Consider the following 27,247-nt stretch of genomic DNA (forward strand, 5'->3'; position numbering starts at 1 on the left):
AATGGTCCATTTAAAATTTTGTGTTAATTTAACATAATATGGATGTCTATTTATAGTAACACCGACACTATGTTAATATTTCAATAAAAAAGAAATGTACTCTTGATTTGAAATTATCTTAATTTGAAGTTAAATGTGTGTTACAATTAACATAATTTTTATGATAAAATAACATGTCAAGACGCGTCAAGATTCGAGACTGTAACCACACAAAGCCATAACCACACAAAGAATAATAACAAGTCACCCCCTGCATAGAGTAAAACTAATATTTTTTTTGTGTAAATTTTAATATATTTAATAAATACGAATTGTATTAACACATTTTTTAAATCATTTTAATAATTTTATATTTTATATTTGTTAAGGTCAGTTAACATAGTAGATATGCGTTAAATTTACATATAAGTAGATTATTTGACATAAAAATTTTAACCAGCAAATTTTTTCACAAAAATACACAAATTTTCTAACAATGTACTACAATATATAACAATAAAATTGCAATTGTTTTTTTCTCTTTCTCACTTCACATAGATTTGTTTTTCATTGTTAATCATATATTATATGACATATGTACAACATATATATGACATATATACGATATTTCTGAAGACATTGTTAAAATTACAATTGAGTATATTAATAATTATCGCAGAATAATTGTTTGTATTTTGTATGATATTCCTGTTAATTGTATATGTATATTTACTATATCTTGCAAATCTTATCATGAAAATAATACGAAAAAATGCAAAGTTTTACAATTTATTTGATTTCCTCCTGTATCGTAAATTTTAACTCAACGTTAAAATTTGAATCAATAGAAAATTTCAATAAATCATAAACGACGTGCAAATATCAAATGCGACTTATAAATATTAAAATATAAACTTAAATACACGTACACGCACATACGCACACGCACATACGCACACGCACATACGCACACGCACACACGCACACACGCGCACGCACACGCACACGCACACACGCACACACGCGCACGCACACGCACGCGCGTACGCACACGCACACGCACACACCACACACACACACACACACACACACACACACACACACACACACACACACCACACACACACACACACCACACACCACACACACACACACCACACACACACACACCACACACACACACACACACACACACACCACACACACACACACACCACACACACACACACACACCACACACCACACACACACACACCACACACACACACACCACACACACACACACACACACCACACACACACACACACACACACCACACACACACACACACACACACATACAGATAGATAAGAATATTTAGTATGTTCATATCCTAGTATTATTAACAAAAAAGAGAAAAAAGAAAAAAAAAGAAAGAAAGAAAAAATAAACACCTATATAATATCTACTTGGAACAGATAATCACGTTATATCTGGGAAATGGATATTGCGACGTAAATGGTAAAAATGTCGTCATGAACGCGTAGGATCGACCGCGGACATTAATGCCGCAAAGTAATATCTAGTTGGAAAAAGAATTCTCCTTTTGCTCTTACGGCGAGATACTGTTTTACTCGTTGGCTTGTTCGTATTCTCTCGACACGCTCGTCAAACGCTCGACAACTTAATAATCATTAGTTTATAAACGTGGTTTGTCTTAAAAGAAACTATTTTCCTTCTTCGTATTTAAAATTATCCTTTCTCGCGACGAGTTTTTTGAGCTAAAGCGATTTATTGTTATTACCATCAGCGGAACATACTCCTCGATTCAAATTGATCCGCGTATCCGAAACGTAGATTAACGCGATTTCGCAGAAACTTTAGAAATTATGCACGAGACCTTACCCTTATGCACGACCTCTCTTTCTTTCTCTTTCTTTCTCTCCATCTCTCGCTCTTTTCCATTTCTATTCCTGCAACACCTCCTATAAAATCGGTTCCCTTCCGGAACTACCGGTGCGATCTCCGACGCAATTCGATGCGTCCCGATCGAGGATCAATTTAGATGTCAGGCGTCCATGTGTCACTTAGACGTTTTCACCGCCATCGAAATAATTCATGCTACCCTTTGGAGTTGGTACAAATCCCACACGAAAAGTGTGCGAGTGAAATGCGCGGATAAAATGAAGAAAGGGAGAAAAGGAGAGAAAGAGATGGTGGAAAAGTGAGATGTATAAGAAAAAGGTGGGTTGACCGTTTGCCGGCGGCATTCGCCAGGGAGATGTGTTGACGTGAAAAACCAAGTGTACGCGTGTGGCCCTTCAAAAGGAGACATTCTTTATTCAAAACTTTCTGACTTTTATCACTGCTCGCGCTTTGTGGCTGATCTCGCAAAATTGTCGTGTGGGTAATATGTTGAGGGAAACGCGGGAATCTGTTTTTAAGAAGCTGAAAAAATTAATCTGAACTTTATATTATGAAAAAAAGCATTAAAGAGTCGTGGAGCGACTCCTTTTTTTCATTCATACACAATGAATGAAAGCAAGTTCTTTGTAAAAAAGAGTCAATCAAGAAACAGTTTCGAGCTATTCACTCGAGATTGGTCCCCGATGCCTCGAAGACTGTCACTACGCGCTCGTGTAATCGTTTGGGAACACTCGCATCAGCCCCTGTCACTGTTTGTGTAGTTTCATATTACCCAGACGGAATATTTATCTCGTAACGGGCGCAGAGCAGTGGTAACTATAAATAATTGATTAGAGCAGAAGAGGGTAGGTTTTGCACTAAGCATCATACTGAGGTAAGGGGTGGAAAGCACCGAGAAGATTCCCAGTATTGGTCAAGCATGGGAAAGTGATAAGTATACTCCGTTGAATCGACTTCTAAATAAGGAAATTGTTATTTAAACATGATTCACTTGACAATGACATAACTTTTGATAACATAATGCAATTACGATAGGATTTTTTTCGATGGTTCCGCCGAAAAAACATCGCATCCATCATCAATAATTTTCAATCATTTTTCGCGCGAGAGAAACATCTTATCTAACATCTTATATAATTATGATGCCATTACATCGATATTTCTTAATTACGAATATCTTGATGCGGTAATAGGACTCCATTAATCGATTATGAACATATGGCAATGCAAACGAAGAGAATACGTGCAATATCATGATCTAATTATTAATGATTATAAGCGATGTTAGTTAGTTTATAGGAGAAGCACGAGCGAGTTTCAATTCGGCTTTAGGTCTAACGCCTTCTCTTCTTTCCCCTTTCCAGCCTTTGATTGTCCTCGCCGAGGATAATCAAAAAGAAGGCTCCATCTCAACATCTTTATTCGCAGCCTATACGTGAAGCGTGATGTAAAACAGAAACAACAATTTCTTTTACGGCGCATCCATGTGAGAATCGTGGCTGTGTGACACTTACCTACGCAGTGCCCCAAATTGTTATGATTCCCCAGCTCACGTCTCTCTGGGGAACCGGCTCGTGCGATCATGCCTGCGAGGGGTGCGGTATCCCTTGATTTTCAGATCTTTTGTGTGCGAGCCCTGTTCGAGTAATCATAGCCATGAGCATATTAGTCGTGGAAGCACTTGTAGCCCCTATGTGTTTGCAATTTTATGAAACTTTCATAGATAATAAATAAGAAATAAAACAAATATATTAATGTGGTACAATTAACTGTGCATGATAATAAGTAAAAAGAAAATAGATATTTAATTCTATGTGTGTTATTTAGCACTTTTCGAATACTACGATGAATCTCCGGCTGTGGCCCAAGGGAAAATGTAGTTTAACTTCGACGATTGGTTTGTTGTGAAATTGTAACACCGTGTGTATCCAGGGGTTGACAGACTATTCGGAAAAGCAAGTGTCGCTCGTTCACTATTAGGATATCAAATGTAAATGTAATTGCTATGTAGCTGGGAATGTGATCCTCATTACGTATCAACGATCGATACAAAAACTCGTCACAACTGGGTTGATAGTGTTTAGGTAGGTTTAGGCTCGAAAACATTTTGTGAAAGCGTTTAACATTTTGCTCAATTGATGATGGATTTTTTTGTAAGATAGAAGAGAGGATAAACGAGCGGGATGCGCATTCTACGTGAGGAAAATAAATTTTAAATGTCTGCAATTTAATTTCTGCTTGTTGCAATTTGTATTGAGCTTGCAATAAAAACAAGCGGCGTTATATAGGCAACATGCAATATCCCACAATACGTGCACTATATTAAGGTTGAGAGATTTTACGCTTTAATAGATAACCTTTGCTTTATAGATAACCAATTTTTATGATTCATTATTTACGAGTTCGCTGTTAGTTCGTTGATAGTCAATGTACTGGATATAAAGCGCACGAGAGCCTCTTTCGAGAAACAATTCTCTTACGATAATAAGCAATTTTCTGAGATTACGAAGTAATTTGGCAAAACGTTTTCGCAACTGGCAATTCTTTAATGCTAAAATATGTAGTACGTTTCTAAGAATAATTTGCTCGTTCTTTCTCTTGTTATGCGCTTATAGTACATTGCATTAGATCTATTTTTTCCTCTCGATGTATAATCTACATGGTATAATAATAATAATTATAGGATTGCGTGACTGCATTTTGCTCGGAAATCGCATGACAATGATTGTGATATTTTTTACGTGCGGATAAAAAATATTAAAATTGTATTTTGTTGACGTTTTAACAATTCAACAATATCAAAGAAGAGATATCGTGGCAGTAAAAAATAAATTAAAATCATTTTCGCATAGCCAAAGTTCGAACGCTATATGTACTAAGTCGATGAAATTAATTTTATTCGGTGAAACAACGAATTGTAGAGACTCGAACGAAGCGATCAAGAATCACTTTAAAGCAGCTTTATCTCTACTAAAATATTCATGCGCAGGACAGTCACGGACATCGAAGCCGGAATGGAAAATCGACGTATCTCTGAATTACTCGGTGCAGACTATATGGCAGAAAGAACGAAACTTTTCTGTCTCCCCACGGGGCATCCCCGATTTCCGCTGCGCGACTGCAGAACTTTAAACTTCGTGGCCGACCGAGAATCACTCTGAAGGGGCCTCTACGAGAACCTATGAGTTTGCGACGCGACTCAGTCGGCGAATATGTATCTGAAACATTCAAAGAGGAAGAAAAAAGTTTAGATCGCACCATGCCGCAGAGGACATAAATTCGCAGCGATTTAAAAATACATATCGTTATTACAAACACTGTCTTGTAAAGTTTGAAGGCTTGCACCTCCATAAACCATAAACATCGATGTATAATTGTATACATCTGAAAAAGTGAGTAAGTTTATATAGTTATTCCCAATTTACTGAATTAATTCTTCATTATTTCTTCTTGCGGGAAAGCGTCTATCAGAGTTTATCTAAAACATTCACGTCAAAGTGGAAAAGTTTTACGTGAAATAAACGATAGCCTCATACGTCTCCCGAGTATCTATATCCGCTTGTTTCCGTTGTTGTGGCTACGATGCCGATCCGAAACTTCTTGCGGAAAGTACATATATGGCTATGCAGAGGGCTATGAAGGCTATGAAGGAGGCGTGTAGAGAGCGGCTAAGGGAGAAGGTTAACATCGCCGCCGTTGCCGCCGCAACACCGCATATAAATATACCGGGCAAGTCGGCCAGAGTGAAACATTTATTTAGTACCAAGGGATTTTCCAAATGGAGAGAAAGCGGGTGCAGTAATTCGGCGGAGGCCACGATAACTCGGTTAGCTGGCAGACTTTCGATCTGTATTCTGTCTACCGAGGAGTTTATCACCGTGAGCGCATTCTCTCTCAACTCTTACTCTTTCTTTCGTTCTTCTTCCTATCTTTATACTGATCTTCCCTCCCGTTATTATTGTTACTGACGAAGTTTTCGTTCCACTCGCTAGAATCGGTTTGCGTGCCACGTGTCGATTTTTTACTATGTCCCCGATGTATCATTATATTATTTTCGCGTGTAAATACTATCTCGACAATTAATAAATAATTAACTATTGTAAAATTTTCAAAATTTGATTTTTGAAACCGACATCGGAACGTCGCACGTAAAATCACACAAACCAAGTTCGGTATTTTTCGACCGAGAGATCAAACGAAGGGAGGGGCTTAGTCTCCTCCGTGAAATATTCCTTCGAGAGTTACTATCTAATTCATTTCTTCATGATTTTTTGATTGATTAAGAGAAACTCCAAGCTGAGACGCGTAAAACGTCACGGGGAGATAAAAGAATGCTTAATTTTCGTTGGCAAGCTGGCCGGATAAAAGTTGAGAAACTGTTTATAATTTTTTTCAATCATTACATAATGCTTCTTCACCACTCAAGATAATTGCCGTATATTCGCAAAGATATAGAAAAATTATATTTGCTAGAAAAGTCACTTCTGCATATTCCTGCTTTCAAGTTAAGTAATCTGTATCATTTAAAATGAATATTATACTTACAGAAATAACAAACAGGTTTAAATGCCTGAACGGCAAAATGACCCGATTAAATTAAATTAGAGAATGATTCTTCTTAGAAACCTATCACGAAAAATTTTGAGTAGCATTTAATATATACTGTAATATTACTGTACTTTTTAATTTCATTGCTATTCTGTCTTTTTCCTTTGCTTTATTTTAGAAATACTGGATTCGAGGGATCGTACATTATCGACTAACTCATTTATGTTTTAAACGAGATTAAGAAGCGCGTAAATATCATGCTCAGCCAGTACGATTAAATACTCGTTGTTTTCGGAGGTATGATGAAATTAATCCGTTACGTAGATTTATGTTTCGGCGGCCCCTACTGCTTCGCGATGTCTTCATCTAAATCGTTGTCCGAAAAGTCTCATTGGCGTTCTACAAGTTAGAAGTTAGCTAATTAATTAATTAAACTCTTAAATTGATATAAAGCATTCTTATGTGATTAGCACTAATTGCAATTTAATGGAATATTATGTCCACTTTTGGCTCAGCGTGGGGTACCCCTAACTTTATATCTTTGCATTGCCTCACAAAAAAGTTTTCAATGATATACACCAGTTTCTCGTAAAACGAAGAAACGAAGGAAGTAAAAGATGAGAAAAAGAGAAAATATATTTAACATTGCTATATTTAACATATTAATTAATATTTTTACATTTACATACAAAATTTAACGGTTGACACAATACTTCAATTTTTAAATGTTTTTGTCGCATACAAAAAGTTTATATTTTTTTTATTTAATTAACGGTTTTTTTGATTATTCAATTAAATTAGTGCTCTTTGATGCAGAAACGTTTAAAAAACACGTGTCAGTACGGCCAACGATCTTAGGTCATAGGAGGGTGAAATGTCGGGAAATACAGTACGATCGTGCAGGCGAAAGAACGTGCTCGGGACTTAATAGAAATACAATAGAGTACATTGAGGGGATAGCCGTTCTCCCCAGGCAGCAGTTTGGTTCGGAAAATAAATCAAACTCCAATACGCTAAGTGGTTACGGATGACGTAAACCAGACTACTGTGCATTCCGGGCTACAACCGCGCCCCGAGATTAAATTGTATTTAATTTTGAGCTTGAATGAAATTCAGTCGAGGACAAGTTGCTGCGTTTCCCGTTAAATGGAAAAATCGGATTAATACGATCACTAATACGATTGTCGAAATGATCATGAATTTTTATGATATTTACAATATCAATTTTATAATATTATTTTTCTAAATTAAAAAAAAAAGTATTCTCGGTGGGATCCAAATGAATTGTTTTTATTAACTATGCAACCGATAGCTTATCTAACAGCTATTAATAATTAAGAGCTACTAATAATGCAAATATTTTAAGAAGAGACTTCAGCAGGTCTTGAAGTGAATCCAGATTTCCGTTCAAAGCTAACTGGGATTTTCAGATGGCGGCCATGTTTTCATTATACCGCACTATGTCCGGTGCTCGATCATGTTGTCTCCTACCAATTTCTCTCTCGTTTTCTCGCACCCTCTCTTTCTCTCGGTCTATCCATTTCGAACCCCCTTTCTCCAACCACTCGAGTAGCTGTTCCACCTTTTGCAAAAGCAGTGATATTTCAACAGCTGCGCCACTCTCTCCACGTTGGACTTCGCCTCAGTCAACGAGAACTCTAATTTCATTATGGTAGGTCTCTTGGGTCAAGAACAGTGTTGTAGTAACTGTGCCATGGGAATAACGTAACCACGTACAGTTCATATTTGTAATTTTTAAGCATAGAAAGTTGTTTGATGCTATTGCCTCAATTTTTAAAGTTCAGTTTAAATTGCAGCATCCATGTAAATATTTAAATTATTCGAAGAGATTTGAGAAACCGATAATGTCTTTGTTATACGTTTTTTTATTTCAATCACTGATTTAATTCCCGAAATTACGTCGACATAATAAAATCTATTATTGTAATCCCAGTACGCTATTCTCCGTTTGCTCTAAAATTGATGTGATCAGCACACGTAATCGTAATGTTTCCGCTAGCCGATATTCCGCGATACCTTATTGGCTAGTAAAACTGTCAATTGTCTCAAAAGCTCGGCCTCAGTCCAATAATGAGGGATTAAATATTAAGAAGCGTATCCTGCGTGAGGTCTCTCTCTCAATGTTCCTTTGTTTTACGGCAGTACGTGACCAGAAAGCAACATGGCCGAGCTAGGCACCTAACGCGATTAGACCCCTAACGTTTCTTTTCTTCCGGCTGAGAGGTAAGCTTCAGGAGATCGCGGTTGTCCGAGATTGGATGCGATACCACAGCCACCGGAAAGCAGGTTTAAGGCTATTTCGCGAGGAAAGAAATCAACTTTAATGCATACAGCTTGCGTCGAAAGATTAATCCGAAATCGGTCATATCAGTGTAAATAGATATTCAGTAGGTCTAAGGATAATCTCGTTCTTCTTGTACCATTTGCGCTTTTCCTTTGCCAAAAAATCTTTAGCAAAATCAGATTTAATCAGATTTTTATGTCGTAGAAATTATCGTATTTTGATTGCATCTATAATAGCTTTTTCTTATATATTCTTATATATTTATATATTATTATATATTATATATTTAATATATATTTAAAATATATTTCTTTGCATCTTGCTTCCGTTTAGCAATTTAAAAAGCAGACTTTATGCATAAAAAGAAATACGCAATAACTGTTGTAGAAGATATTTTTATCACAATACGGATGTTTGTCACATTCGTTTTAGGCGTAGTGTGATTCTCATGAAGAATGCAAAGTTGACAAGAATACCAGCTCATTCGTATTAGGCCAATACTGGAGGCGTACCAACGAGAACTTTTAAATGTTTCACGGATTCGTCGTGTCGACATCGATTTTTAGGAGACGCGCGCAAAGAACCAACTTGGAATAAAATGTTGCTTTACGTGAAACACAATTCGCGAGTATTTGGTAAAAGAATACCAATTTCTCTCTTTTGTTGTAAAAGTTTTAATTCTACTTTCTATCATCTTATAAAAGTTTTCTTTTTCTTCGCAAGAATTTCAATAACTTTAATCTTTATTATATCTGATTAAGAATGCAAGAGAAATTATTTATTTTTTTCTTTTTCTAAGAAATAAATGTTAAAGATGATAAATGTTAAAGATTATAAAAGTTTGTAAATCGAAAATTTGAAAATTGAACATAAATCACATATTTGCTAGCGAAATATTTTAAAAGACATATTTCACAATTTCCACATCCTAAGTAGATATTTGAGAAATGAGATATTAATCATTTTTTGCATGTAAATCTCATCAGAGGAACCTTGACTCGATTCAATCTCGTTCGATGGCATAGCCATTTTAAATGAAGCACCAGCGTGCCGGCTGCAAAAAGCGAGCAAACAAATCATGAGATTTAATAGGTGCGTGCAACTAGAGCCCGATTACACACGGGCCGCATATAAAGAAATTAATATCGGGCACACCCGACGTGCATGTGTAGACTCACAAATTGCTCGTACAGTGACAACCGAAAGTCCATCTTGTAATATCATATCATGCGATCACAATGTGTGGCTGTAATTAACGCTGCATAATTTGTTAGTAGGCTAGCGCGCGGTTCGAGATCGTGACCGGCAATAAATAGATATTACAATTGCCGCTGACCAGAAAAAAAGATGCGACTGAAGAACAATTGTTTATATAATATTTCTGGACGTTGTACTCAGCGTGTTTACCTTGCTGAATTATTTTTATTTGTTTCATTATTCTTATTAGTGTTATACATTTTAATTATTTTCTTATCTAGAGTTAGAATAAAAGTCCTTAGTCTGACCCTTTTCTTGTAATATATATTTTATATATTCTCTAAGAAAATTGTTTCCTCTTTTTTTGTTTAATACATATAGATTATATATATATATATGCATAATTTATTGCAAATTCTATATTACATCAATTTATGTCTCCATTGCACGTGCAATTTTTGGATAATTAGAAAAAAAATGTTTCAATTTGTGTTTAAAATGATTGAATACGCAAAATATTTTCTCACACGCACGCACGTACGCACAGACACACATATATGTATATGTATATGTATATGTATATGTATATATATATATATGTATATATATATATATATATATATATATATTTTATACATATATGTATGTGTATATATATTCATAATTATATATTATATATATATATATATATATATATATATATATATATATATATATATTATAATATGTATATGTATATGTATATGTATGTTTTTTTTACATATATATATATATATTATACATATACATATTATTATATATATATTATAATATATAATTATGAATATATATATCACATACATATATGTATAAAATATATATATATATATATATATATATAAATAAAGTAAATATTTTAAGTCCTGAAAATTTTTTTCCATATAAACAGATGAAAAATACAAGGCGACATGCCAATAATATTTTTCGTACTTCCCTTGTAATATACAAATCAATTTTATTGCTAACGCAACTTGCGAAAACGACATGCGATAAATAAATCTTGTTTCGTGAATTTGAATATACCATATTGACATAAATCAAAGCATTGCAAAATATCGGTGGATACTTTAAAAACATCGATGGTGTTGAACTAATGCTAGATGCTTTGCTATAAGAATTTGCTTCTATATTTTACTTCAGTATTTATTTATGAAGCATTGATGCGCTTGTTTTTCGTTATTTATTAACACTTTGTTCCTATAATCAACAACATAGAAATTTTAATCGCATAGCAAATAATTTATAAAAATAATTCGGTGCTGAAAATTTCATTAAGAAGTTCTTTAATAACGCTTGTACTTGACGCAACTGCATTGTCGTATACAAACGAGATGCACAAAATGTTGAATAAAATCCAGAAAATGGGAGTGGTGGGCCAGGGCAGGAAAGAGAAAGAAGAAAAAAAAGAATAAAGTAATACTGCGTTTAGAAAGAAGATTCGTGAACATATTGATACATAAATATACCTATGCGCGTTCTGTATATACGAGAGAAAGTGCGTGAACAGGGGATGAGCGTACGGGAACGAATGATACGAGAGGAAGTGAGCGAAAGAATGCAAACGTGAGTGCAAAGCGCGGAGTAAATAAGAGAGAGAGAGAGAGAGAGAGAGAGAGAGAGAGAGAGAGAGAGAGAGAAGACGAGAAGAGTACTAAGCTAGAAACTCATTACGTTTGCTCCGCCCCAACCATTCGACAAAGCGGCAGCCAATCGGGTATTGCCAGATCGTAATCGCGCCAGTGCATGGTTTAATCTCGGCATCGCGCCCAAGTATTGTACACGGTCGTTCTGGCGATGCACGTCCGAACTAAATGCTGCAAGTGCACAGAAGCGAAAAAAGAATTGGAATGCACGCAGAAATTTCGCAATGTTATAATTTTGTTCATGCACATACGGTTATTATACTTCAGGGTTATTGTACTTCAGGGTGATGTACGTTCATTTGAATTTGAAAAATTCTTGAATTAAATTAAAATTTTTTGACGTAAAGCTGAGGAAGGAGTTAAAATATATGCAGAAATTTTGTCGTGTACCTCTATAATTCTATCGGAGCAATCGTATTTTGTCGAAGTTTATCGCTTTAATAAAATTATATACGATGAAATTTCTGCATGCATTTTTTTATCTTTGCATTAAAAAATTCTAATTTAAATCAAGAATCTTTTAAATTCATTAATGTCGTTTTGAAGCACAATTGTACATACGTGTGCGTGCGTGCGTGTGTGATCGCGCGATGTATTTCTATATTGTATCTCAGAATGACATACATTCATCTCCCTGATATAATGGGGACATGGTCAAATTTTTACATTCCAACTCCTTTTTTCATCTTTATATTAAAAAAACCTAAATCAAGAATATTTCAAAATTATTAAAAAAGTCTTTCCTGGCGCAAGGATGATGCGCAAATTAAGCGTTCTCCACAGTTTCTCACAATATTTACATCTGCAGTTTAAAACAGGATTATGTCGTATATTTCAACATATTTCAATATAATTAACTTTTAAAATTATTAATATATCTGATTTTAGTGTATTATGTGATAATATGCATATGATGAAATATACAGAATATATCATAAAGGTCAACACCTCTGAATACTTCGAAAAATATAAAAAATTTTACAGAAAATTGTTTCAAATAAAAATTGTAAGATTTAAAAAGATCTATTTACTGATCTTATCAGTGATCTTGGCTGGCGTCGCCAAGGTCAAGTCAAGGTCATATCAATATTTTTAAATAGAATTCCCTATTTTTTATTGCATATTCTTGTAGCTTACTTCGAGAGCTTTTCAAAATACTGTAATAAAGTAATTTTTCATTAAGTACTTTCTGAGTTATGAGGTTTGAATTTGATATGTAATTTGATATAAAGTATAAAATATCTCATAAACTTCATTTTTTTGCAACTATATCTTAATACTTTTATGCACAGAGTAATGAGATGAATCAGTGAGTAAAGAAAATACATAGTTGATGTTAAAAAAAATGGAGATTTGCAATATACAATGACGTATCTATTTTAAAAAACAACTACGTATTTTCTTTACATCACTGATTCAACTCATTATTCTGTGTATAAAAATATTAAGATATAGTTGCAAAGAAATAAGTAGTTTACGAGATATTTTATACTTTATGTCATATTAAATTCAAACCTCATAACTCAGAAAATACTGAATGAAAAAATACTTTATAGTATTTTGAAAAGCTCTCAAGATAAGCTACAAGAATATGTAATAAAAAATAGGGAGTATCATTAAAAAAGTCGATGTAACCTTGACCTGACCTTGTCGACGTCCAGGGTTAAACTAATAAGATTAGTAAATAGGTCTTTTTAAAGTTCACCTACAACTTTTATTTGGAAACTTTTCTGTGAAACTTATATTTTGCGAGATATTCAGAGGTCCCGACCTTTTTGAAATATATCCTTATAATATTAAGAATTAAAAAATTATAGTAAATGATGATATATCATTATATCGCATATAAAGTTCAAATAAAATTTTCAATTTATTTTCTAATTAATTCTATATCATGTACGTATTTATTATTGTGTATACATGTATTATTATATAGGATGTCTCTAAAGTCTTACCCAAGTTATAGTTTATACAGACGACACTTTATATATAATTTAACATAGTTTACATACTTACATTGTTTACACGTAAGGTAGCTATTTATATTTTACGCATAAACACACAATTCTGGCTTAAAGAGTTATGAATCAATTCCTTATAGATATATCTAGATAAGATATATCTTTAGAAATCAAGTTTTTTCTCTATCATATCTTTTATGTCTATTTATCTATTTTTAATAATATTATCTATTATCTATTAATTATTAATATCTCTGAAGTTATAAAAGTAATTATACTATGTGTATTTACATAGTTACATAATACAAATAGAATATGAATCTATTTGTTGATAAATATCAGGTATTAGCATATCATTTTGTTGTTTATTGTTAGTGAAAATATCACGCTTGTCATGTTACGCCATAGTGACATTAAATAAAGGCTAATATACAGTAGGACAGTAATTGTATTTCCGGCTTATAGGGCAAAATATTCGACGTCTCGTAAATGCACGAAAGCGCCCTGTCGCATCGATAACCGATCGCCGGATACGCGCGAAAAAACACGCGGAAACGCGCCACCGAATGACAAAAAGAAATTTAGCCGCCAGTCATTGAGCTGCCGATGTTCAACGAATTATCTGAATAATTAAGACCGACCGATGTTCTCGCATTTACGCGGCCAGTCACTCTTGGCAATGGACACGGATTGTATTTTTTTTTAAACGTCCAATATGCGACGAACGTGCGCTTTACGCGTCCTTTTCATTATTCATTTATAAGAACGATCGGAATTTTATTCTCTCTCTTTTTTTCTTTGTTTCTTTCTCTCTATCTCTCTCTTTTTTTAACCGAACACAATTTCCAACCGCGGTGAATCAAAATGAAACCTCTCTAAATATAAAATAAATATTTAACGCTACTGGGAATTATTCAGCGGCTATAAAAGTGGATACGCACTTGATAAAACGATATATGAAGAATTTACGGAAATTCGTAACAGCTGCAATTGTAGATAACGTCTATATTAACAATAGTCGAAGAATATTTTAAAAGAATGAAATAAGTATGATCCCTTTTTAAACATAGATAAATAAAAAATAAAAACTTGCTTTTAGCAATCTTATTTGTAGGCAGAAATAGCTTTTTCTTTTTATTTAGAAAATATTAGCGACTCTGTTAAGTAATGTTAAAAAAAAATGTCGAATTATGACCTCTAAACGAATAACAGCCGTTCTGTGTTAAAAGGAACAGCGAATCAATACGAATTCTTGATCTTGTGACAGTTGAAATCTATGAACTCGTTCCTCTTTGGTAAAAGATTTGCGCGTGTTCGGCAAGCATGAATAGCATAAAGTTCGCATAGCGACAGAAACGCAAGGTGATTTGCGCGACGTCGAGAAGGGGGCATGAAAGAAAGAGGAAAAAGGAACGAAATACTCAGCGAAAGAGGAGGAGAACGGAGGAAGAAAAAGAGCCACAGAGGGAAGCTGAGAGAGCCCGAGAAGAAAGAAGAGGAGAAGGCGGGTGGAATGAAGACGGAAGAGAAGGGGAGAGAAAGGGAGGGCACTCGTACACGTTGAAATTGCCCGGCCATTAACGATACTATGTTATTACGCTTGTCCTTTTTTGCTCCATGGCCTCCACTCGCGCGCATTCAAGCCGTCGGCGGCCATCTTGGAATATGGGATTGAGAAAGGAAAAGCGCGAGGGAAATGAGAATGCGTTATCGCGGTCACGCCGCGCTTCTTCGTCGTCGATCAAGCCGACAATGAGTCGCGAATCGATCGATTAATGAAGTTTTGTGCAGTACAAGTAACGTACGAACGAGATTTATTTCGGAATTTTTATAAAATAAATAATTTTTGTCAAAACCGACCCGATATGACAATACATAAACATATGGAAAAAACATAACTTATAATAATCATCGCAAATAAAATGTGCGGATTGTCATCGACATCGTATCCGTGGAATCGTTTCCGATCGGCTCCGATCCTTTGAAACCGGTTCGGCATTGATTTGCAAATCCTAATTTATTCACGAACGGCACGAGAACCACAGTTTAAACCTTGGACATCCAAAAGATCTGACAAAAACAGATTTTCTTTTTAGATTTTGCAATCACGTAAACGAGATTTTAATAACAATTATCAAAACTTTAATGTAGAATAGCGAGCGGCGAGAAGGGGGAAAGCTGAAGAAAATTGAATACTCTTTAGAATGGCTTGTTCTTATGACAGAAGGAAAAAAGGATGGAAGAGTAGAGATCGGAACCGCATTATTAGTCGTTACCTATAATCTCCACTTGTTCGCTCCCATCGATAGTTATTTTGCTTCAACTTTTGACCTCCACGTCGGGGCTGTAATCAAGCATAAATCGTGTCCAGCTCTTTTTTACGAAGCGTTTAAAGACAAAACAATTGCGACGTGAGTTCCGTTCCTTCATCTTTTACTCTCAGTATAACCGTTCGTCCTCCGACGGCCCCCTACCAAGCCCCGAACTTCCCATCACTTCAGACTCCATTTCACAATCTAGCGTCGTTTCGCTGTATTTGCGGGGCCGATTTCCCAAGATTGCCATTCGCTGAACATTAAATCGTTTCAAACTTCTATCTGGCACGACTCGGTCATGACTCGCGACCCTGGTTTCGATTTTGTAGCGCAGTTATCACTGAATATCTTTTGGGTTGAGCGATACATGAAAAATATTTTCTAAACAGATTCGATAACACTGTTGTTAATCACCAGAGGAAAATTCAAAAATTGTTGATCGAATTTATATTTCACACATTTGAAGTTATGTAAAAACAAGAAAATCTACAATCTAGAATAGATAGAAATATACGAATTTGTTTGATTGAATTCACAAATAATACATTTTAATACATAGACTCGCATCTTCCTCGAAAGCAAAAATGCTTCGTGATTTTTATGATCAAATAACATTAGCTTTTAAGCCCATCGTAAATTTCTTTATTTGAATTTCAAATATAATTTTATATAGGCAAGCTGAAATCCAATATTCAATGCAGCGATATAATTCCAAATTTTTTATAATACTATATTTATTCTAGTTCCTTATCCTGCAAGTATATAATTCGTAAGAATATAGAATGAGAAATTGATGTAATTGTGACGTATAAAACGAATATGTCTAAATATATATGTGATTATTATTTTCTTTCTTAATTTATTAGTCTCTTTCTTTATCTCTGTTTATTTATAATTAGATTATAATATTAAAAGAATACGTGTGATGAAATATTCAGTGTAAAAATCAAATATGTGCGCGAGGTTTGAAAATAGTGCATTGTCACGCATTATTTTCCATTCTGAGATAAGATTTGTTGCTTTAGGTGACAGATCTAGTTTACGAGAAAACTTGTCACCTGCGATTATTAAAACATACTACCAAACTGAGTGGATTACGCAGCAACACACAGAATGGAAACGCGTGCGACTTCACAGAACCCTTAAATTAAATCGCGCTCTCTTCTTGTTGTTTGTGAGCAGTAAAGGATTCTGGACGGTTGCCGAGTTGTAGTTGAAAGCGTTCCAGTGTCGCTCGCAATCGGGAGCATAAAGTGTCCGCGCAAAGCAAAGTCCTGGATAGGCGCCGAGATGACCCAGGTGCGTCTCAGAAAAGCATTGGAACTCTGAAACCCCATTGCCGTCGCAGTGTTGTTCCACATTCGTCTATTCTTTTCTTTTTCTCGTCCTTGTTACTTGATATTTATTTCTCTTTTTTTTTTTGAAGTATCGACTTTCAATGATTTAACAAGTATTGAATTGCTAATCGTATCGATTCATGATTCATATGATTATATGTAAAAAAAATAATAGAAACTACTTTGTTTATTAAGATGCCTGTCAATCTCAAATTTTATAATTTAACACACCATAATATTCGATTTATTCGAAAGTTAGCTCAACTTTATAATAGTTAGAAATAGATATTACAATGGATAAAAAATATGAAAATTTGATTAGTAATTATATATATCATTTTTAAACAAACATACGTTAAATTTATTGTATCGTTAAAATTAGAATTGCTCCATGATTTTTCAGAAAGAAAGAATTTTCAGTATTATTAAAATTTGGACATAAAATGATAAAATATGCATTGGTACATACATTTTAATTATAATAAAGGATATTATAAATATTTTAATATATATTTATAAAGAATTCTTAAATCTGTAAAGCTAAAGCTACAATAAATTATTATAAAAATCACATTTCTACTTCTTATATTGGCTTAAAACCAGGGTTGGGAAAGATACCTTGTAAAAGTAACTAGTTATAGTTATAATTCTTTCTTTTCAAAAAATAACTGGTTACTGTTAGAAGTTACCGATTTTAAAAAATAACATGTTACAGTTATAGTTATTTAAAAAGTAACGAGTCGTTACTTTTTAGTTACTTCTCTGTTTATTTCCTATAATGTTTTGTGCATTGCTGTTTTAAATATAAAATCTTATATTTCTAATATATTTTTAAGGACTGATTGCAACATTAAGCGAGACATAAAACTTTAAATTTATTATAGCAGTCGAATTTGATTGGTTTTTATTTTATGTCTAACCAATCACATTAAGACTGAGTTCGGAAACATCATCCGAGTGCTTTTACGCATCATTTTATTCTAACATTCGGTGAAAAACAAAGATAAAATGATACATGGGGTACTCAAATGTTTTCGAACATAGCCTAAAAGTGTAAAAAGCAGGCTGTCAGTGCTATTGGCTATGTTCAATTCAAACAGCTTTGCAATTGTGTAAAATTTTTAAATGTGATTAGTTTATACATTTAGATTCATAAGAAACTAAGGAAAAAATTAACAAAAATCCATTATATCAAAGATTTTTACAACAGTTGCAAAACTGTTTTCACTGCTGAACATAGCCATTGTATCATTTTATCATTAAATATAAAACAAGGATAGAATGACACAATAGTGCTAAATGACAAATAAATTTGAAATATATAAAGTAACGATGAAAGTAACTATTAAATTAGTTATTAGTTACTAAAAAAATGTAATTAAGTTAAGTTACAATTATAAATGGCAAAAAGAAACGAAGTTATAGTTATTGAAAAAAAGTAACTCTAACTGTAACTTCGTTAAGAGTTATTTCCCAACCCTGCTTAAAACTACTTATCTTCTGTCTATTTCTAATCTTATCTTATACTTATCTCTTATCTATATTTTTTACTTATCTTACCGATTTTTCATATACTTAAAATATTTCACATTTTTAAGTATCTGTCTAAAGGCATTATATATGTCTAAATAACTTCAAAATTATTCGTTTTTTAAATTTGCATTGATTTTTATGAAGGGAAATCAATCTTTACAACGCTGATATTGATACTATATTATAAATATACTATTATAGTATATTTAGAACATACATTTTGTTTTAAAATTATCAATTTGATGTACATAATTGATTATTTTTATATATTTTATATTTAATTTATTTAATATCTATAATAACTTAATCTTTCTATTAAATAAATTATTAGTTATTTTATTATTAGTTATTTTTGTTTTTTGCAATTGATTTCAGAAGAGAAGTAGTCATAATCGAATTTTGATCATTCATTAAGAAAAATTTTAATTTCATTAAAAAAAATTTTAATTTCAAATATTTTTCTTTGTAAAAATGTTAAAAGTTATATTATTTTGTTGTAATTTAACTTTATTATAATTCAAATCTACATCCTGGTTGAGATAATATTTTTCACAATAAGCATTTCTTATAAGAAAGATGGATCAGTATTAATGTTATGATGTTATTAAATGTTATGCAAATGTTATTGAATTTATATAAATTTAAAATAAAAAAATGCGTCAAAGATCCTGTCTTATCAAGTATTGCTGATATTCCAATCCTGTATCCAACATATGCTCGATTTATATATATTGATTGTTCAAACTTAGAAGTGATTGTTTGAAATGATAGCCAACCAATATTCAATAGACTGATTAGACAAACATCGAAAATTCAGTCGATTAATTTTTGTTTTATATTTAAATTATATATTTGAAAGATCTTATTTATATATAATCATCATGCCTACAATTTATCTTTCACTATTGTTTGTTTCACTATTATTGAATATTGTTTTTTAAGGAATATGAAAAATACGACAAACATTTTAGTAATTATTTTAGTGATATGTAGCATGAATTGCAACAATTAGCAATTTGTCATTTATTTTATTTATTGATCAATCCTATAAAATAAGACAATCAATATTTACTTTATTCTAGACTTGTATTATTGTATTGACTTGTATAAAAAAAAAATAACATACAAAAAACTCAAGAACTCATGTTGAAATGGTTAATATGTCGTATTGAAGATACTATAAATATACCCAATCGAAACGTTTTTAATTGTGAATTATCAAGTTAGTTATTTATTAGTTATAATACCTATCATATTGACTAATATCGAATTAATTATCGTTCTTTTTGTTACATTAAGTTCTTTTTGTTACTATTATAATTGTTATCTGAAATAGTCAAATTTTAGTTTGTAATATGATGATAACAAACAAATATATTTTGTAGGAAGAAAACGATATAATAGCGACACTGGCAAAGTCTTTTACAGTAGGAATACAGCTTCAGAAAATTATAATTAACTGCAATAGTAAAACTTTTTTTCCTGTAAACATTTTGAAATAAATTTCGCTAATTTGCGTTTTATAACCTAAGTAAATCTGTTGCACACTACAATTACCTAAATCAATCAGACGTCTCACATCTCGAGTGACAAGCTTTTCTATGTTTGATTGTATATAAAATACATACATATAGACATATGAACACTGATGATTTCAAATGGAGCTTCCTTCGAATATCAATATGTCCGGACCTAAATCGTTGAGGTAAAACAATGAGAGGAAACGGCAATGCCAAGAATCTCGTGTCTTCCGAACTCGCGCAGTTATCATTGGAATGTTAAAAGGTCCGATTCCTCGTCAACTCGAATTTATTCGAATTAGGGCCTTTTTCACCAATCTTCGATTAAGCTAACCAACGGTTAACTCGACCATCATGATTGCCAATAATTGAAAATAAACTATTTATTATAGATAAGTATTAAAATTTTTGTTTAAGCGAATGATTGTTTAATAATTTTTATTTACATTAATTATCGAATATTACTTACAATTTCATTTACTTACCAAAATATCTACAACATGAAAAGAATATAGATTAAAAAACACACACTACTTTCTGAGTATTGAATTACAGTTGGCACCCCCTGCGAGTTAATCGTCGGTTAACTTAATCGAAGATTAGTGAAAGAAGCCACCGACGATCTTACGGGAGTTAGCGGGGCAGGAAAATTCACTGTACACTGCCCTTTTCGAAAAGTTGCGGCCAGAGTAGGAAACAAAATGAGAAACATATCGATAAAATATTATTAGACTCACAGTGAATACATTTCGCTTTTCTTATCCCAAAATGTTATTAGTGTTAAGGAATTCGTACGGCATAGCAAATAATGTAAAAATTAATAACGTAATAATAGTTTACAAGAAAATAAAAATAGATTTAAGTTAAAAAAAATAACTATATAAATTATATATTATATTTATAAATGTCAAAATTATAATATATTAAATAAGAAAAAAACAATACAATTTAAGAACTTCGTATAATTAATAAATTAAAATAAAATTAACAAAGAGACAAACAGAAAAGTATAAGACGCTGGTCGAAATATTTTTTGTGATTAGAATTCTTATCAAAGCATTAGAATACATTCAGAAGTATACGAAAAGTATATTGGATTATCAGATGTGCATTTAACCAGCGATATTTAAATAGCGTCACATATTAATACTCATTTGGGCTGTATCTATTTATTTAAAAATCGTATATTTTTTTACATTATCGCCAATGTCTAGAACTCTTTAGAAAAAGTTTTGACATGTTCAGGACTATACGAAAAGTATATTTGTTAAATCAGAACTTCGAGATTTCAATCGTTTCATATTTTTCCATCTAAGAATGTGACGCTCGGCCAATTTTTCTTTATTTAAAAATCGTACATCACCGCCAATGCCTAGAACTCTTTAGAAAATCCTTTAATATGTTCAGAACTATACGAAAAGTATTTGATAAATCAAAACTCTGAGTTATTGGCCTGCGTTTCAGCTCAATTTGTTTATTGCACTGATAATTAACTTCAACTTATTTAAAATTTTTTTTGTTTTTATATGAGAGAACTCTTTATAGAACTCTTATAAACTATAAATTTTTCAAAATCTTACGTTTGCAAGCGTCGGAACTCATTTAGGACAAAATGAGTCGTAGCGTGAACCTGGCGTCCACTTTGTCCAAACCGATTTTTTCTTTAATGCAAAAACTATTTGTTTAACCTATCAGAAACTATTAAAAAGGAAGCCAAAACTCTCAATAATTTGTATGATTTTTTTCCGCAAAATGAGATGTCAGTTTTACACACACTTTTTTTTATTCTCGGTAAGACTAAAATATTTACTATAGTATTGTATATTAACTCTGAATCACTTAATTATTAAAATATAATTAATTTATTTGTTAAAACTATTGTTTGAAAAAGTATTTGTTGATATTTGTTCTAAAAAGAAAAATAAAAAAACTATATTAAAAACTATAATTTTAGTTAATATCTAAATATTATTAAAAGTACTAGAAATAATTTGTTTTAATATAAGGGACATCTTTTAAATTAACTAAATAATTAATTAAATAATATTAATTAAATAATAGTAATAATTATAATAATTAAATAAACTAAATAATAAAGTAAAATTAAAATTAACTAAATATCCAGGTAGCAAGATGTCAATATAATGTCTATTTTAAGTTAATATCAAATTCACGTAATATCACGACATAAAAGATGTCAAAAAGGAACACATAATGACATCTATACAGACCGATGATGTGATACTTATGACGACAAAATAAGAATTACGATATTGATTGCTAGTACTAAAAATCTATAATATACGTAACACCTTTTACGAAAAATAAGTAAAAAAAATGAAAAAATGAAAAAAGTGAAAGTGCTAAAAATATCTTTTATCTTCTATCGCTGCATGTTTCTAAAACGGCCTACCTATCCTTACTTGGGACCCTGCTGCTTAACTTGCATATGGGATGAAATCTGCTACTGAAATGATGATATAAGTGAATATAGGATCTTGACATAAAATATGATGAGCTGGTTAATCTGGTGAATCTTACTGATACTGGTGAATGTTACTATGTTGTATAAATAATCTCAATTTTAAAATCTCGATTGCATATGTAATTTTTGTAGATAATTTAATTACATATATAGAGCCGTGAATTTATATTATTTTTAATAAGAATCATTGTTTTTATAAAAATTGTTTATAAATTGTTGTATATATTTTATTTATTTGTTTATGAATTTGTTAATAATTGTATGTTAAATATGGGAAATATTTTTCTTATTTATATATTATAATTAATTAAGAAAGATAGTAAATAATAATATTAATTCATTTATTCATTAAAAATGACTTAAAAATAATGAAGATATATATTTATGATGATAATATTTCGTAACAAATGTTATGTTTATTTTACATCATTATTTATACTAACGTATACGTAGAATGACGAAAAATGACCTTAAATCATCATCATAATGGCGTCATCTTGCTACTTGGGTAATTACTTTAAATTAAATAATTAATTAAAAATAAACATTCAGCGGATTTTTATATTTACATATTTGTACAAAATATATATTATAATAATTTTACAGAAATATGTAAAAGTTTTGAAAATAGATTGATAATAATATCGCACGTCATCAATTCGGCAACTTAAGGTCCAACATCATATTACTAATTTTGCTATAAGCTCGAGAGAGAAAACAGAACAGATCGTATATCCTTTTCTACCACTCGAAGCTAATGCCTGATTCGGCTAGCCTGGCGGGCCATCATGTTTACGCAGCGTTACGCCGTGCAGAGTACACGAACATGGGCCATACTTCAATGTGTCAGCATACACTGAACCGTAAGCCTACAACCGTGTACATTGCATAGTGTCAGTTTCGACTACTCTCGGACGGTAGAAAAGAATAGGACTACTATTCTATTCTCTCACACTCGAAGCGCTGTGCGAGGAGAATAAAGATACTATCGTACTCTCTCGCGCTTGACGTGCTACGAGAAGAGGATAGAGATACTATCGTACTCTCTCGCTGCGCTGTATGTTCGGCGTCTCCTACGTTGTCGGTTACTGCTCGCTATTGTTGACATATAGCGTATCCATTGAAAAAAAATAAACAATATTAATAATCTGAATGAATTACAGAATTGATAATACGAAATTGATATTACGAAAATCCTTATATATGATTATTATATTTTACATATAATATTTATTACAATAAGGTGGTATATAACTTTATGTATAAAAATTATAAGCAATATAATAAATAAGAATACATATAAAATTATTTTCTTAATACAATTGCATAATATATATTTCGTTATTTTCTTAAAAATTCGAAATAAATTAAAAATTAATATAAATTAATAAATTAAAAATTTACTATGTTTTAAGTTAATAATAATTACAATGTCGACGAGATTGTTGCACAACATATAAAATAATCAATTTGATGTATTACGTTTTTTTTTATTTAGTATAAGCGAAAATATACATTGGACTTTGAATACTTGAATGAGAAGCTCTTAAATTGTTAGAAATTATCATTATTTTACAAAAATTAAACTATCCTAAGGAAAAAATAGCAGGATTTTTATTTAAAAATATATAAAAACTTAAATCTGGTACATTGATTTCGTTAAAGATGTATTACATTTATTTTTCTAATTCTTACATTTACAATAAAAATATTATGAAAAACTTATAGATTTATCTAATCGCAGTTCAAAATAATACGCATTTCAAAGAAATTTAGCAAGGTTTACAACATGAATCAAAAATTATCTAAATAGATAAGTAGAAGCGTGCTCTAATCGAAATGTAAATAATTAAGAAATAATATCGAAAATCTTAATTCTTTTTATATAACTATTCAAGATTTTTTATGTAAACTTTTATGCAGAAATTAGTTGTTCTGTAGAGAAAAACTTTATTTAATTTGTACCATCACTCTTTTGTTTGTACTCTCAACCCGAGAATAATCACCTCATTTTTTTACGTAAACGGTCACCTGGGGTATTTTTTACATCCCAATTAAAAGTCATTGTTATTCATTACCTATTATAATTATTGATTGTTCTATAACTTATTAATATCTAAGGATATTATGGATATAAGTTTAATCAACATTTTTTGAAAAAAGTAAAGAAAAACCAAGATAATAAACAAACGGAAAAAGGATATTAAATAACTGTGATGTGATTTCATATTTTTGACAATGAGATGTAGAAAATATCCCAGGTGACTATTCTCAGATTAATAAAAATTTAAATTAGCAGAATAACTAATTTTCGCATCACAATGAAAGTACATAAATCTTTTGAATTCTTAAAGTACTTATATAAAAAAAGTCGTAATTTTTATAATTATTTCTTAATTACATTTTGATTGAAACACTTTTTTATTTTATATTTAAGTAATTTTAAATTCGTTTCTAAACCGCAAAACTTTTTGTATTATTTTTAAATGCGATCTAGGATAATCTCTAATTTTTTCATTGTAAATAAAAATAGTCCTTAAATTTCCATACTGTAAATATATATTATTAAATCTTCGTTAAATTTTCTCAATTAATTTACGCTCAATTACTTAAGAGAAAACAATAAGAAAAAGGAGAAAGGAAGAAAAGAAGAAAAGAAGAATTTTTGAAAAAGAATTGAATGTTTAGAATTTATATGTTTTAGAACATCTGTTTTGTAACAAATTGTCTCATTTAATTTCTCAGGTCATATTCCGTACGTAATTATCGATAATGATTGATGTCATTAGCAGCGAAAAGCATTGTGGCAGTTTTACGCTCTTACGAACAACCGTAAGCTGATTAGTTATCGCTTCAAGCTGTTAAAGATATAATAACACTATTAAGAAGAAAAAATACGAAGAAAAATTAGTTAAAAAATTTTTATTTAACATATAAGATATTATATAATTTATTAATAGATAAAAAATAGACTTTGGATATATTTTCATTAAATATTAATACATTCTTTAGGAACTTAATTATTAATTCTTTAACTTTTTATTTTAATACATTTTTTTGTGTTATAAAATTACAAAATTATCGATTTCAGAAATATTTTGCCACATTAACGAGGTGTTAATTAAATCAATGATTCAACAGTCCTAAAAAAATCATCCTAAAAAATCAACAACTATGTTATGCTTTTGTTTTAATAATCAAGATCTTTGTTTCAATTATACAATAGTATATTGATATATATATATATATATATATATATATATATATTGATACAATAGTATATTGATATATATATATATTTTTTTTTTTAAATTATGGTCGATGATTTAAGTATGATCGATTATCTTACAAATCGATGATTTTATTGAAAAATGTTTCGAACAAAAGTTGCATGGCTTGAAGGGGAACACATGATGGAAATGTGGACTTGACTTTGAGTGACCTTGAATGAGTCAAAATCAGATCAAGGTCATTAATGTTTTTTTAAGTGGAAACCTCTATTTTTTTATTACATATTCTTGTAGCTTATCTCGAGAGCTTTCCAAAATACGATAATAAAGTTAAGTATTTGTTAAGTTATAAGGCAAGACTGATCACTGATTCGGCCAACTAATAATAAGTAATAATTAATTAATACTGTTTCCATTAAACTTTAGAAACATAATAATTTAATGTTTTAACTTATTATTTTTCCAGCAAAAAATTAATTGTTTATATATAAATGAGAACATATATACATATATATACATATAATTGTATATAAAATATATTTATACGTATATTTTTCCTATTATATAATTTCACTTATCTACAAAAAAATAATAATAGGAAAAAATAATTAAAAAAATAATTAAAAAGTCATAAAATCATTAATAACATTATTGTAATTGTGGCAAAATAAAATAGATAGAATATAGCAATAGAGTGACAAAGTAATATATTATAATATATTGACAGAGTGTATAAAAGGAGTACAAGCAAAGAGAAAGTAACAGAATCTTTTTTTTTATAAATGTCACATATTTTTTACATGAAAATAATAATTTATTACCTTTATAATTATTATACAATACATATATAATTTTATTTAATATATGTCAATGTATACATTTTTATAATATAATTGTTAATTAAATAAACAAATTTAAATATTAAAGAAATTATAAAATATTTTCTTATAGGTAAAATATTTTCTAATTTAATTTATATGATAATTCCTGTTTTATCTTTCATATCCATTTTATCATAATTATATCTTCATTAATTTATCTACGGAACAGTCAAAACCGTCGGTAATATCAACGTTTTTCAATTATCCCCGGGGCTCCTTTAGTGGTGACGAAAATTTACTCACGGTTGTCGGTCTTTAATAGTATCTCGTCAGTGAAGAGGCCTTTAAACGTTCGCAGGACGCATGAGTATCGGTCCACAATAGGTGATTTAAGCTTTAAGACGTAAGAAATTGACCAATTATAATCG

At 31.0% G+C, this 27,247-nt stretch overlaps 1 long non-coding RNA gene across 1 annotated transcript; it reads right to left on the reverse strand.

Moving 5' to 3' along the window:
- Positions 1-3,062: 3,062 nt before the first annotated feature.
- LOC148936802 (uncharacterized) lies at positions 3,063-24,125 on the reverse strand. Its single transcript, XR_016139198.1, has 3 exons — positions 20,392-24,125; positions 3,400-5,103; positions 3,063-3,314 (listed from the first exon to the last, which is right to left on the reverse strand). It is a non-coding gene; the product is annotated as an uncharacterized LOC148936802 (long non-coding RNA).
- Positions 24,126-27,247: the final 3,122 nt, after the last annotated feature.

Source organism: Pogonomyrmex barbatus, unplaced genomic scaffold (assembly GCF_055798465.1).
Source record: "Pogonomyrmex barbatus isolate J1 unplaced genomic scaffold, ASM5579846v1 scaffold2, whole genome shotgun sequence".
Lineage (NCBI taxonomy): Eukaryota > Metazoa > Arthropoda > Insecta > Hymenoptera > Formicidae > Pogonomyrmex > Pogonomyrmex barbatus.